This window comes from Rhinichthys klamathensis, unplaced genomic scaffold, assembly GCF_029890125.1.
Source record: "Rhinichthys klamathensis goyatoka isolate OS25496 unplaced genomic scaffold, OSU_Roscu_1.1 h1tg000065l_1, whole genome shotgun sequence".
In the NCBI taxonomy this organism is placed as follows: domain Eukaryota; kingdom Metazoa; phylum Chordata; class Actinopteri; order Cypriniformes; family Leuciscidae; genus Rhinichthys; species Rhinichthys klamathensis.
Genome location: NW_026606608.1, coordinates 3465001 through 3477500, shown reverse-complemented (window position 1 = coordinate 3477500; position 12500 = coordinate 3465001). Strand labels below are relative to the sequence as shown.

Here is a 12500-nt window from a genome sequence, read left to right as displayed (position 1 = left end):
AGACACTTTCAGGGTTTCTGAAGAAGCTCAGAGACCATTTCAGGCTGTTTGAAGAAACAAAGAGACTATGTCCAGCTTTTTGAAGAAGCTCAGTGACTCTTTTTTTTTTTTTTTTTTTTTTAAACAAAAAAGCTTACAGCACCTGGTATTCCCAGGCGGTCTCCCATCCAAGTACTAACCAGGCCCGACCCTGCTTAGCTTCCGAGATCAGACGAGATCGGGCGTGCTCAAGGTGGTATGGCCGTAAGCGAAAACTGCTGCCAAAATCGGCCTATTTAAAAGGTTAGAACATTAGTGAAGTAAACTAAAAAGCTTACAGCACCTGGTATTCCCAGGCGGTCTCCCATCCAAGTACTAACCAGGCCCGACCCTGCTTAGCTTCCGAGATCAGACGAGATCGGGCGTGCTCAAGGTGGTATGGCCGTAAGCGAAAACTGCTGCCAAAATCGGGCTTTTTGAAGAAAAAATTAAGAGACACTTTCAGGGTTTCTGAAGAAGCGCAGAGACCATTTCAGGCTGTTTGAAGAAACAAAGAGACTATGTCCAGCTTTTTGAAGAAGCTCAGTGACTCTTTTTTTTGTTGTTGTTTTTTTTTAAACAAAAAAGCTTACAGCACCTGGTATTCCCAGGCGGTCTCCCATCCAAGTACTAACCAGGCCCGACCCTGCTTAGCTTCCGAGATCAGACGAGATCGGGCGTGCTTTTTTTTTTTTTTTTTTTTTTTTTTTTTTATTAAACATTTCGCATTCTACATATACACAAATCATTTGCAACATATCGTCTCATATACAATTCACTTAACATGATTTCATATTAGTTCGCCCATCCATAGACACCATCAAGTTACAAGCATATTTACTTTGGCATATTTATCTTATATTGATAGAAACATTCCAATACTCTTGTATCATTCCCTGTAATTGTTTTGTAAAACCTCTCAGTTTGTCCATTCAAGCTGAAATATTCATACAAGATCTGCATATGCCCTTCCAACCTCTTTTTAAAGAAAACCCACATGTTAATGTTACCTTGTCTTCCTTTCATTACATTACGTCTGCACCATATTGCATATCTTGCCACGCTTAGAACAAAGTTGACTATATATTTATTTTTCCCTCTACCTTTTAGTCCAAGCAAAAATACTTTATTCCATTCACTTTGTTGTTCAATTCTTTCTTCCAAAATTCCTTCCACAAATTGTTTTATCTCTCTCATAAAATCCTGAAGATTCGAACACAATAGAAACAAATGTAAAACCCCTTCATCTTCATTTTTACAGACATCACACCTTGCATTCTGTGCAAACCTCATTTTACATAGTCTCATTTTCGTATAAATTACATTATGTCTTAAGAGAAAATTAAAATTTTCAATCATAGGATCCATGTATCTTATTCTTACATTTTCCCAAATATTTTCAGCTTCAGTCTCTGGAAATAACCTAGTCCAAAAACCATTTGCTATTGGCTGGACAAAAACCATATTTCTAAAATAATTATAAAACGATTTTAAAGAACATGATTGAAAAGAATTTTTATTCCCACTTTCTTTTAAAAACATGTCAACCTTTCCCTTTCCTTCATATCTCTTTTCTATTCCTTCTATCCACTCTTTGGGAATTGCTTTTTTAATTTTGTCAAATTGCTGTTTTACTACATGCCTTTCCACTTCATCTCCAATTCCTTCAATTTCATCTATTACACCTTGAAGTGGTATAAAGCCATCTATTACCTCATACAAAATATCTCTAACTTTAACTATACCTGCTGCAATCCATTGTTTGAAATATAATTCTTTCTCTTCAAATACAATATTAGAGTTTAAAAACAACGGATGATTCAAAAATTCGTTCATTCCTTCTGGCTTATACACAATTGTCGGCAAGAATTCTTTCCACGCTCCTAAAACTTCTCTATAGTATTCTGGTATACCCTTTAACATATGTTCCTTTAATTTCATCCATATTATTTCCTCGCCCATATTAAGACCTCCACACTTATTTAAGAAATACTTCATTCCGTCCTTCCACTCTTGTCTATTATCCTCATTTAAAAATTTCTTCATTGTCTTAACCCTTAAACTCTTCATTCTTAAAGCAGGATCTAACAAACCTAAACCCCCCTTATCAACAGGCCCTATCATTGTGTCGTAAGCAATCTTTGCTGGCTTTCCGTCCCATATAAATTTTAAGATACACGCTTTCAACTTTTTATATACCCAAATTGGTAATGGAGTTACCTCTAAAGCATACCATATTTTTGACAGCATCAGAGTATTCACAATCAAAATTTTCCCTCTTAGATTCAGCAACCTTTGTCTCCAAAAAGTCAATCTTCTCTCAATCCCTCCTAAAATCTCATCCCATATTATGTCTCTAGTTTTCTTTTCCTCTTTCCCAATTCGAATTCCCAGAATTTTCATGTTTTCTGTCTCCTCTTTAAAATTAAGGTAGTTGGGTAATTGTTTTGACGTCCCTATTCTCATCATAACAGTTTTATCAATGTTTATTTTTGCTCCTGAACCTTTACAATAATTTTGTATTTGCCCCATAGCTCCTTCAATGCTCTCAGTATCCTTTAAAATTAAAGTTGTGTCGTCTGCATATTGGTAAATTTTTTGTTCTTTTTCCATTCCGCCAAAGCCAACACCTTTAATATTTTCGTCTTCTGCGACTGCTAAACCTAAAGGTTCAGCTACAATACTATATAATAATGCAGATAAAGGACATCCCTGTCTTATTGACCTTGTTATGCTAAAAACATCTGTCATAAAACCATTACACTTTACAAAACTAATTGCATCTTTATATAAAGCTCGGATCCATTTTATAAACTTATCCCCAAAACCAAATTGCTCTAGAAGTGCAAATAAAAAATCATGTTCTACCCTATCGAAAGCTTTTTCTAAATCAATACTAACCATAAATCCCTTCTTTTTGCTTTCTATCATATAACTTATTTTATCCCTTATATTAATTACCGTATCTGTAATTTCCCTCCCTATAATTGAATACGCTTGATTCGTTGTTATTATTTCTGGTAAAACCCCCTTTAGCCGATTTGCCAAAACTTTAGCCAATATTTTAAAATCCGTATTTAACATTGATATAGGCCTATAGTTCTTTAAATCTGCTGAGTCACCTCTTTTCTTAAAAATTAATTTCACCATTCCTACTCTCATCAAAAGACTTGCTTCCCCTTTATCATATATATCCTTATATATTTGTTTTAAGACCGGTGTTAATGTGTTCTTAAAAGCCTTATAAAATTCACTGGTCAATCCGTCTGCTCCTGGACTTTTACCATTATTTAACTGTGATATTGCTACCTCTATTTCTTCATCTAAAAGATCAGCATCACACCTTTCTTTATCTTCCTTAATTACTTTTGTTTTAACCTTACTTAATAAAAACTCTTTTTCTTCTTCTTGTGTCCCTTCACTTTTAAAAAGACGTGCATAAAACTCTTTTACACTTCCCAATATCTCTTTGATTTCTTTCGTTCTACTTCCATCCTCTTTTAATACCTCCTTTATTGTATCAGCCTTTTGTCTATTTTCCTCTAGGCTAAAAAAGAATTTTGTGCATCTTTCCCCTTCTATTACATGTTTTGCCCTACTTCTTATCATAGCTCCTCTACATTTTTCTCCTTCAATATCTTTTAGTCTGTTCTCATATACTAAAATCGTTTCTATATCCCCATTCTCTTTTTGTAATTCTTCTTTCAAAACATTTCTAACAGTTAATTCTTCTTTCTTCTTAATATTTTGTAACAAACCACTGTACCTTATTGAAAATTTCTTTATCTCATACTTTACATTATCCCACCATACCCTCTTGTCTTCTTCATACATTTCATTCCCTCTCTCATTTGTTATAATTTCTTCTATCTTCATTTTATACCCTTCATCTTTTAATAGTTCATTATTTAAACACCATATCCCCTTTCCCCGCTCCACCCCCGTTTCATTCAGATGTACTATTAGCATTCCATGGTCACTTAAAGAAGTCATTTTATAGTATATCTTATCAATCTTTCTCTTCATATTCCTTTTAACCAACATGAAATCTATTCTACTTTGCTTCATTTTATCTTTTACCAACTGTCGTCTTGAGAAGTCTCTTACACCCTCATTCATCTCTCTCCATATGTCTATTAGATCATTTTTATCCATTAATTTGAGCAATTCTTCTCTCCCACTGTCTCTTTTGTAAACCATGTCATTCGTTATATCCACTCTACTGAAAACTGTATTGAAATCACCCATTAGAATAAGCCTTTCCCATTTTTCTATCAGGCCATTTAAATTATTAAAAAACATTTTCTTATCCCCCTCTGCATTTGGTGCATGTACATTACACACACAAAAAGTTTCCCCTTCTATAGATATTTTCACAATAAGGCATTTTCCTTCTTTATCCTGGTATATGATTTCAACATCATCACTCAAGTTTCTTTTGCATAAGACAGCAACTCCTTTCCCTTTCCCCCCTTCCCCATTATTATAATAAATCCCTCCTTTCCATCTTTTTTTAAAACTGTCCATCATTTCATCTTTCCAAAATGTTTCCTGCAATAATATTACATCAGCCTTTTTGCATAACTCTTTCAGTTTTCCAAATTTATCCACACTAGTTAATCCCCTCACATTGATTGAAACAATACATAGAGTCATTAAAAACAACACATTCATGTTTCATCATTTTCTCCCCCCTCCTCCATTAAGTCTCTATCTTGTTTTGTACTTAAGCTCATTCTCATTCTCTGTCCTTTTTCCCTACTTTCTTCTACATTTGGTTTATTCACTATTCCTCTTTTCATTCCCCTCCTAAGCTCCTCCAAATTAACTTCTATGCATTCCTCAACTTGCTCCTTCTCATTTTTATCCTCCCTCCTCTCTTTTACTGTATCATTCACCGGACCCGCAATACCCTCTTCCATAATTCCCTCCATCGCATCCCCCTCTCCTCTCTCCAACTCCTTGTCTCCACTCTTTTCTTGCTCATGCCCTTTACTCTCCTCATTGTCTTCCACAGTCCCATCATCCTCTTCTTCATTATTGACAGTACCCATCATTTCCATATTATTCTCAGGTTCCATAATTTCCATTCCATCATTAATCTCCTCTTCATGTTCACTTTCACAATCACATCTCATAAATGCTTTGTTACAATCAGGACATTTATCAGCTTTACAGTCTTTCGCAAAGTGTCCTTGCTCGTAGCATTCAAAGCATTTAAAATCAGGACAGTCCCTTAAGATATGTCCTGGCTGCATACACATGCGACAAAGTTTTTCCTGCCCATCGTGAATAACCCTAAAGTACTGGGCGCCATCTGCCGTTTCAAATTTTGCGCTATAGGGCAGTGAAGTTACATCTTTAGGAAATTTTACTTTCACATACCTTGTCCCATCAGCAATGTTCGTTCCAGGGTAGAGCCTTCTTTTTATTTTCATCATGGGAGTGACTCCCCAGAACTCCAATTTGTCCTCAATCACTTTGTCCTCTAAGTATGCCGGCAGGTGAAGAAAAGATACCATGTGCTCCCTTACCTCCAACCTCCTTACTTCGAAGAATTGTCCTTTTATTTCAACTCCGTCCGTTAGCACATCACACAAATTCGAACCTTCCAAGGTCAGCTCATATTCCTTGCCATGCTTGGGTCTCACAGCCAAAAGCTTGCCAAATCCAATCATCTGTGTCACTACTTTAATGATGTCTTCAGCTTTTACCTCCTTGTTGTCCCTCAAATCAATAACCACAGTCGCTTCTTTCAGAAAATCCACTCGCTTCATAATGTTCCGTTGTCCTTCAAGATCCATGTTTACTCCATTAGCCTCCCTTAAACCTTTGCGTGCTCCATTTCGCTCAATCCGTTCTTCCAGTCTTCCAGCCATTCCTAGGTCTTTGCCATGTGGTCCGTCCATTGTTCTAACAAAAAGAAGATCGCTTCCAAGCAGATTTACTGCTTGGAGCTTAAACGTGCGCCTTATAAAATCAAAATCAGATCTTATTCAAAAATATTAACGAAAAAAAACAAAACAATTAAACAAAAAAGCTTAAGAAGAGCCTTTCTCTCCCAACTGCTATCAAACACACTTCCTACTTGCTCTATAGCGCTCAAGGTGGTATGGCCGTAAGCGAAAACTGCTGCCAAAATCGGCCTATTTAAAAGGTTAGAACATTAGTGAAGTAAACTAAAAAGCTTACAGCACCTGGTATTCCCAGGCGGTCTCCCATCCAAGTACTAACCAGGCCCGACCCTGCTTAGCTTCCGAGATCAGACGAGATCGGGCGTGCTCAAGGTGGTATGGCCGTAAGCGAAAACTGCTGCCAAAATCGGGCTTTTTGAAGAAAAAATTAAGAGACACTTTCAGGGTTTCTGAAGAAGCTCAGAGACCATTTCAGGCTGTTTGAAGAAACAAAGAGACTATGTCCAGCTTTTTGAAGAAGCTCAGTGACTCTTTTTTTTTTTTTTTTTTTTTTAAACAAAAAAGCTTACAGCACCTGGTATTCCCAGGCGGTCTCCCATCCAAGTACTAACCAGGCCCGACCCTGCTTAGCTTCCGAGATCAGACGAGATCGGGCGTGCTCATGGTGGTATGGCCGTAAGCGAAAACTGCTGCCAAAATCGGCCTATTTAAAAGGTTAGAACATTAGTGAAGTAAACTAAAAAGCTTACAGCACCTGGTATTCCCAGGCGGTCTCCCATCCAAGTACTAACCAGGCCCGACCCTGCTTAGCTTCCGAGATCAGACGAGATCGGGCGTGCTCAAGGTGGTATGGCCGTAAGCGAAAACTGCTGCCAAAATCGGCCTATTTAAAAGGTTAGAACATTAGTGAAGTAAACTAAAAAGCTTACAGCACCTGGTATTCCCAGGCGGTCTCCCATCCAAGTACTAACCAGGCCCGACCCTGCTTAGCTTCCGAGATCAGACGAGATCGGGCGTGCTCAAGGTGGTATGGCCGTAAGCGAAAACTGCTGCCAAAATCGGGCTTTTTGAGGAAAAAATTAAGAGACACTTTCAGGGTTTCTGAAGAAGCTCAGAGACCATTTCAGGCTGTTTGAAGAAACAAAGAGACTATGTCCAGCTTTTTGAAGAAGCTCAGTGACTCTTTTTTTTTTTTTTTTTTTTTTAAACAAAAAAGCTTACAGCACCTGGTATTCCCAGGCGGTCTCCCATCCAAGTACTAACCAGGCCCGACCCTGCTTAGCTTCCGAGATCAGACGAGATCGGGCGTGCTCAAGGTGGTATGGCCGTAAGCGAAAACTGCTGCCAAAATCGGGCTTTTTGAAGAAAAAATTAAGAGACACTTTCAGGGTTTCTGAAGAAGCTCAGAGACCATTTCAGGCTGTTTGAAGAAACAAAGAGACTATGTCCAGCTTTTTGAAGAAGCTCAGTGACTTTTTTTTTTTGTTGTTTTTTTTTAAACAAAAAAGCTTACAGCACCTGGTATTCCCAGGCGGTCTCCCATCCAAGTACTAACCAGGCCCGACCCTGCTTAGCTTCCGAGATCAGACGAGATCGGGCGTGCTCAAGGTGGTATGGCCGTAAGCGAAAACTGCTGCCAAAATCGGCCTATTTAAAAGGTTAGAACATTAGTGAAGTAAACTAAAAAGCTTACAGCACCTGGTATTCCCAGGCGGTCTCCCATCCAAGTACTAACCAGGCCCGACCCTGCTTAGCTTCCGAGATCAGACGAGATCGGGCGTGCTCAAGGTGGTATGGCCGTAAGCGAAAACTGCTGCCAAAATCGGGCTTTTTGAAGAAAAAATTAAGAGACACTTTCAGGGTTTCTGAAGAAGCTCAGAGACCATTTCAGGCTGTTTGAAGAAACAAAGAGACTATGTCCAGCTTTTTGAAGAAGCTCAGTGACTCTTTTTTTTTTTTTTTTTTTTTTAAACAAAAAAGCTTACAGCACCTGGTATTCCCAGGCGGTCTCCCATCCAAGTACTAACCAGGCCCGACCCTGCTTAGCTTCCGAGATCAGACGAGATCGGGCGTGCTCAAGGTGGTATGGCCGTAAGCGAAAACTGCTGCCAAAATCGGCCTATTTAAAAGGTTAGAACATTAGTGAAGTAAACTAAAAAGCTTACAGCACCTGGTATTCCCAGGCGGTCTCCCATCCAAGTACTAACCAGGCCCGACCCTGCTTAGCTTCCGAGATCAGACGAGATCGGGCGTGCTCAAGGTGGTATGGCCGTAACCGAAAACTGCTGCCAAAATCGGGCTTTTTGAAGAAAAAATTAAGAGACACTTTCAGGGTTTCTGAAGAAGCTCAGAGACCATTTCAGGCTGTTTGAAGAAACAAAGAGACTATGTCCAGCTTTTTGAAGAAGCTCAGTGACTCTTTTTTTTTTTTTTTTTTTTTTTAACAAAAAAGCTTACAGCACCTGGTATTCCCAGGCGGTCTCCCATCCAAGTACTAACCAGGCCCGACCCTGCTTAGCTTCCGAGATCAGACGAGATCGGGCGTGCTTTTTTTTTTTTTTTTATTGAAAATGTTTCAAATACAAAAATATACATCAAAACTTTCATCATTTTCAATACATATTTTTGTAATACAGACCCTCAGTACACAATTCTTAAGTTTAAAGAACTGTTAAAAAAATAAAATACAATAAAAGTAAAAATTAAAATTAAAAATCCAAATCACTTTCAGGTACATTCCATGCTAGATCTTTTACAACTTTAGAAACCCTTGGAGTAAAAACAACATAAAAGCTTTGCAACATGTTTTCATACTTAAAATACCAATACAATCCTTCAATATATCTTTCTGTTTTCCTTTTAAGAACATTCCAAACATCAAGCACCACTTTTCCTTTTTTTGCCACATTTCTTCTTTCCCATACTGCATTTTTTATCAACATTACTAACAGGTTCACAAACTGTTTACTTTGACAATTTTCCTCCCATCCAAACATCACTATCCTCTTCCATTCTATTACATCTTCGTCCCAGTCCTCAATTAATTCTTTTATCACCCTTTTGCATTTTCTGTAAAAACCCTCCAACTCTTTGCAGTATAAAAACAAGTGTAAAATCCCTTCGTCTTCTTCTTGGCATACTTTACATGTTGCATTCTGTTCCATTCCAATCTTAGTTAAAATACATTCGGTAAAAATTACTTTGTGCCTTATAAAATACTCTAAACATTCAAGTTTTGCTTCCACAAACTTTCCCCTCATATTTCTCCATATACTTTCTTTTTTCAGGTCCTTAATTTTCTGTACCCAAAAATTGTTAGCAACTGGTTCTTTAAAAACACCATCTCTAAAATAACAATAAAAATCTTTCACATTACACTCCTTAAAATTACATAGTTTTCCTTTAAGTCTGACATAAATGTCTTTCTCTTTCTTCCATTCCTCCATGTTTTCTATTCTTTTAATCCATTCCTCCGGTATTGCGTATTTGATAATTTCGTATTTATTCTCTATTTCTCGTTTGTTGCATTCCTCTTTTGCTTCCTCCATTGCATCCATTATAAATTGTGATGGTAAAAACCCTTCTTTAAATTCATACAAAACATCTCTTACCCTTGTTATACCCACATCCATCCATTTTTTAAAAAAGATCTCTTTCCCATCTCTTAAAATACTTTTGTTTAAGAACAGAGGTTGGTTTAAGATGTTTTCTCTTCCTTTCAGATTATAATCTATTACATTTAAGAAATCCCCCCAAGCACTTAAAATTTCCTTATAAAAATCCGATAATCCTTCCGCCATCCAGTTTTTTGTTTTCATCCATAAAATATCCTCCCCCAAATTAAAATTCCCACATTTGTTTAAAAAATATTTCATAACTTTCTTCCATTCTGTTTCATTTTCGTCTTGCAACAGTTTTTTGACTATTTTAACCCTTAAGCAATTTTTCCTTTGTTTAATATCCATTAACCCCAACCCACCTTCTTCTAATGGCCCTATTAAAGTGTTATACGCTATTCTTGGGGGTTTACCCTCCCACAAAAAACAAAGAAAACATTTCTTCAACCTCCCTTCTACCCACAAAGGCATTTCTGTCACATATAAAACATACCACAACTTTGAAGCCATTAAAACATTCAATACTAAAACCTTCCCTTTCAAATTTAAAGCCCTCAATCTCCAAAAATTCAACCTCCGCTCTATTCCTGTTATCAATTCCTCCCACATTTTTTCTCTTACTTGCCTCCCATCCTTTCCCATTAAAATCCCTAAAATTCTAATTTCTTCAACTTCCTTAAAATTAAAGTATTCCGTTAAAACTGACGTTGCCCCGAACCTCATATATACCGTCTTGTCCTCATTCATTTTACTTCCGGATCCTTTGCAATATTCTTGTACATTCTTCATTACTTCTTTTACACACTCTTCCCCTTTAACTATTATTGTTGTGTCATCTGCGTATTGGAAAATTTTTCCTTCTGCTTTGCTTTCCTGTATTTGTATTCCTTTTATTTTCTCTTCTTTTCTTATTGCTAGGCCTAAAGGTTCCGCCACAAGAGAGTATAATAAAGCTGAGAGTGGACATCCTTGTCTAATTGATCTAGTTATTTTAAAACATTCTGTTAAAAATCCGTTACATTTTATTTTTGTTAGAGCCCCCTTATATAAAATCTTTATCCATTTCATAAAATTCTCACCAAAACCAAACCTATTTAAAACCCCAAACAAATATTCATGCTCCACTCTATCAAAAGCCTTTTCAAAGTCTAAGCTGATTAAATACCCGTCTCCATTCTTTTCTTTTATGTATTGTATTGTGTCCCTTATACTCATCGTTATGTCTGCTATGTCTCTTCCTTTAACTGCATATGCTTGATTTGTTTTTATTATTCGTGGCATCACTTCTTTTAACCTATTTGCAAGAATCTTTGCTAATATCTTTAAATCAGTATTTAACATTGTTATCGGCCTGTAGTTTTTTAAATCTGTTAGTTCACCTTTCTTTTTATATATTAGCTTCATCAGCCCCATTCCCATCCTTTCATTCATCTCTTCCTCTTTAAAAATTTCCCTAAAAACCTCCTTTAAAATCTCTATTAAAAATTCCTTAAAACATATATAAAATTCACTTCCCAAACCATCTATCCCTGGGCTTTTCCTTTTATTTAGTTGATCTATCGCTCTTTCAATCTCATCCTTCTTGATTTCCCCATCACATTCTTTTTTATCCTCTTCACTTAAATTTGGTTCAATATAATTTAACAGTTTATTTTTTACCTCTTCTTCTACCCCTCTTGTTTTAAAAAGATCCTCATAAAAAGCCGTTATCTCCTCTAGCACTTTTTCATTCCCCTCCACAATCTCTCCACTTTTCCCTTTTATTTCTTTTATTATTCCAACTTGTGCCCTTTTTTTCTCCAAGTCAAAAAAGAACTTTGTGCATTTCTCCCCCTCCACCATATATTTGGACTTACTTCTTAATCTTGCCCCCTCATATTCTTTTTCTTCTATTTCTTTCAAATTCTCCTCTATTTCTTTTATCTTTTGTATGTCTTTATTCTCATTATTTAATTCTCTTTCTAACGTCTCCTTTGTTTCTTTTTCTTTGTGTCTTTTACTTGTTTGTAAGATGCTGCAATACTTTATTGAAAACCTTTTAATTAGATATTTAACATTCTCCCACCACATTCTTTTATCTTCCTCATACATTGCATTATCCTTCTCTTTCTCTATAATTCCTTTTATCTCTGCAACATAATCTTCATTCTTTAAAATCTCTGTATTTAAAATCCACGTACCCGGTCCCCTTTGCACATTACTCCAATCTATTTTAAAACGTACAAACTTATGATCACTAAAACTAGTTTCTTCATAGCTGATTTTTTTGATAAAGTTCTCCACATTTCTTGTACATAACACATAATCAATTCTTGTTTTACATATAAAATGCCCCACTATTTGCTTCCTTGAATAAACTTTTTTCCTCCCATTTCTCTCTCTCCATACATCTATTAAATTATTTTCCCTCATCAATTCATTTAATTCTTTCCTCCCTGTGTCTGATTTAAAAACCATCCCCTCTGCCATGTCTTGTTTGCTAAAAACAGTGTTAAAATCCCCCATCATTATTATTTCCTTATATTTCTTTATTACACTCCTTAAACAATTAAAAAATTCTTTCTTTTCTTTCTCTTCTGTTGGTGCATGTACATTCACTAAAATCAATTCACATCCTTCGTAATTTACTTCCACAGCCATGCATTTCCCTATCGTATCTTTGTACACCACTTTGGTTGTATTAAAAGCATCTTTTCTCATTAAAAACGCCACCCCTCTTCCAAGCCTACCATCCCCATTATTATATAAAATATCCCCTTCCCATTTCTTTTTATATTCCATCATCACACTCTCTTTCCAATTTGTTTCTTGTAAAACAATAACATCTTCTCCTCTACACTTTTCTTTCACTCTTTCAAATTTTCCCATGTCCATCAGTCCCCTTGCATTAAAAGTAACACAACTTAAAACCATTAAAAGAAAGAAAAATAAATACCTAAAAACCATTATT

General features: G+C 36.3%; 11 non-coding genes across 11 annotated transcripts; all 11 read right to left on the bottom strand.

Annotated features, from left to right (window-relative positions):
* Window positions 1-130: 130 nt before the first annotated feature.
* On the bottom strand, window positions 131-249 carry LOC130084613 (5S ribosomal RNA). The gene has a single exon (XR_008807039.1). It is a non-coding gene; the product is annotated as a 5S ribosomal RNA (ribosomal RNA).
* A 61-nt stretch (window positions 250-310) lies between these two features.
* On the bottom strand, window positions 311-429 carry LOC130084612 (5S ribosomal RNA). Its single transcript, XR_008807038.1, has one exon. It is a non-coding gene; the product is annotated as a 5S ribosomal RNA (ribosomal RNA).
* A 5774-nt stretch (window positions 430-6203) lies between these two features.
* Window positions 6204-6322, bottom strand: LOC130084611 (5S ribosomal RNA). Its single transcript, XR_008807037.1, has one exon. It is a non-coding gene; the product is annotated as a 5S ribosomal RNA (ribosomal RNA).
* Window positions 6323-6495: 173 nt separating this feature from the next.
* On the bottom strand, window positions 6496-6614 carry LOC130084562 (5S ribosomal RNA). The gene has a single exon (XR_008806991.1). It is a non-coding gene; the product is annotated as a 5S ribosomal RNA (ribosomal RNA).
* Window positions 6615-6675: 61 nt separating this feature from the next.
* Window positions 6676-6794, bottom strand: LOC130084609 (5S ribosomal RNA). Its single transcript, XR_008807035.1, has one exon. It is a non-coding gene; the product is annotated as a 5S ribosomal RNA (ribosomal RNA).
* Window positions 6795-6855: 61 nt separating this feature from the next.
* Window positions 6856-6974, bottom strand: LOC130084608 (5S ribosomal RNA). The gene has a single exon (XR_008807034.1). It is a non-coding gene; the product is annotated as a 5S ribosomal RNA (ribosomal RNA).
* A 173-nt stretch (window positions 6975-7147) lies between these two features.
* On the bottom strand, window positions 7148-7266 carry LOC130084607 (5S ribosomal RNA). Its single transcript, XR_008807033.1, has one exon. It is a non-coding gene; the product is annotated as a 5S ribosomal RNA (ribosomal RNA).
* A 173-nt stretch (window positions 7267-7439) lies between these two features.
* On the bottom strand, window positions 7440-7558 carry LOC130084606 (5S ribosomal RNA). The gene has a single exon (XR_008807032.1). It is a non-coding gene; the product is annotated as a 5S ribosomal RNA (ribosomal RNA).
* Window positions 7559-7619: 61 nt separating this feature from the next.
* Window positions 7620-7738, bottom strand: LOC130084605 (5S ribosomal RNA). The gene has a single exon (XR_008807031.1). It is a non-coding gene; the product is annotated as a 5S ribosomal RNA (ribosomal RNA).
* Window positions 7739-7911: 173 nt separating this feature from the next.
* LOC130084604 (5S ribosomal RNA) lies at window positions 7912-8030 on the bottom strand. The gene has a single exon (XR_008807030.1). It is a non-coding gene; the product is annotated as a 5S ribosomal RNA (ribosomal RNA).
* A 61-nt stretch (window positions 8031-8091) lies between these two features.
* Window positions 8092-8210, bottom strand: LOC130084571 (5S ribosomal RNA). The gene has a single exon (XR_008807000.1). It is a non-coding gene; the product is annotated as a 5S ribosomal RNA (ribosomal RNA).
* Between the last annotated feature and the right edge of the window lie 4290 nt (window positions 8211-12500).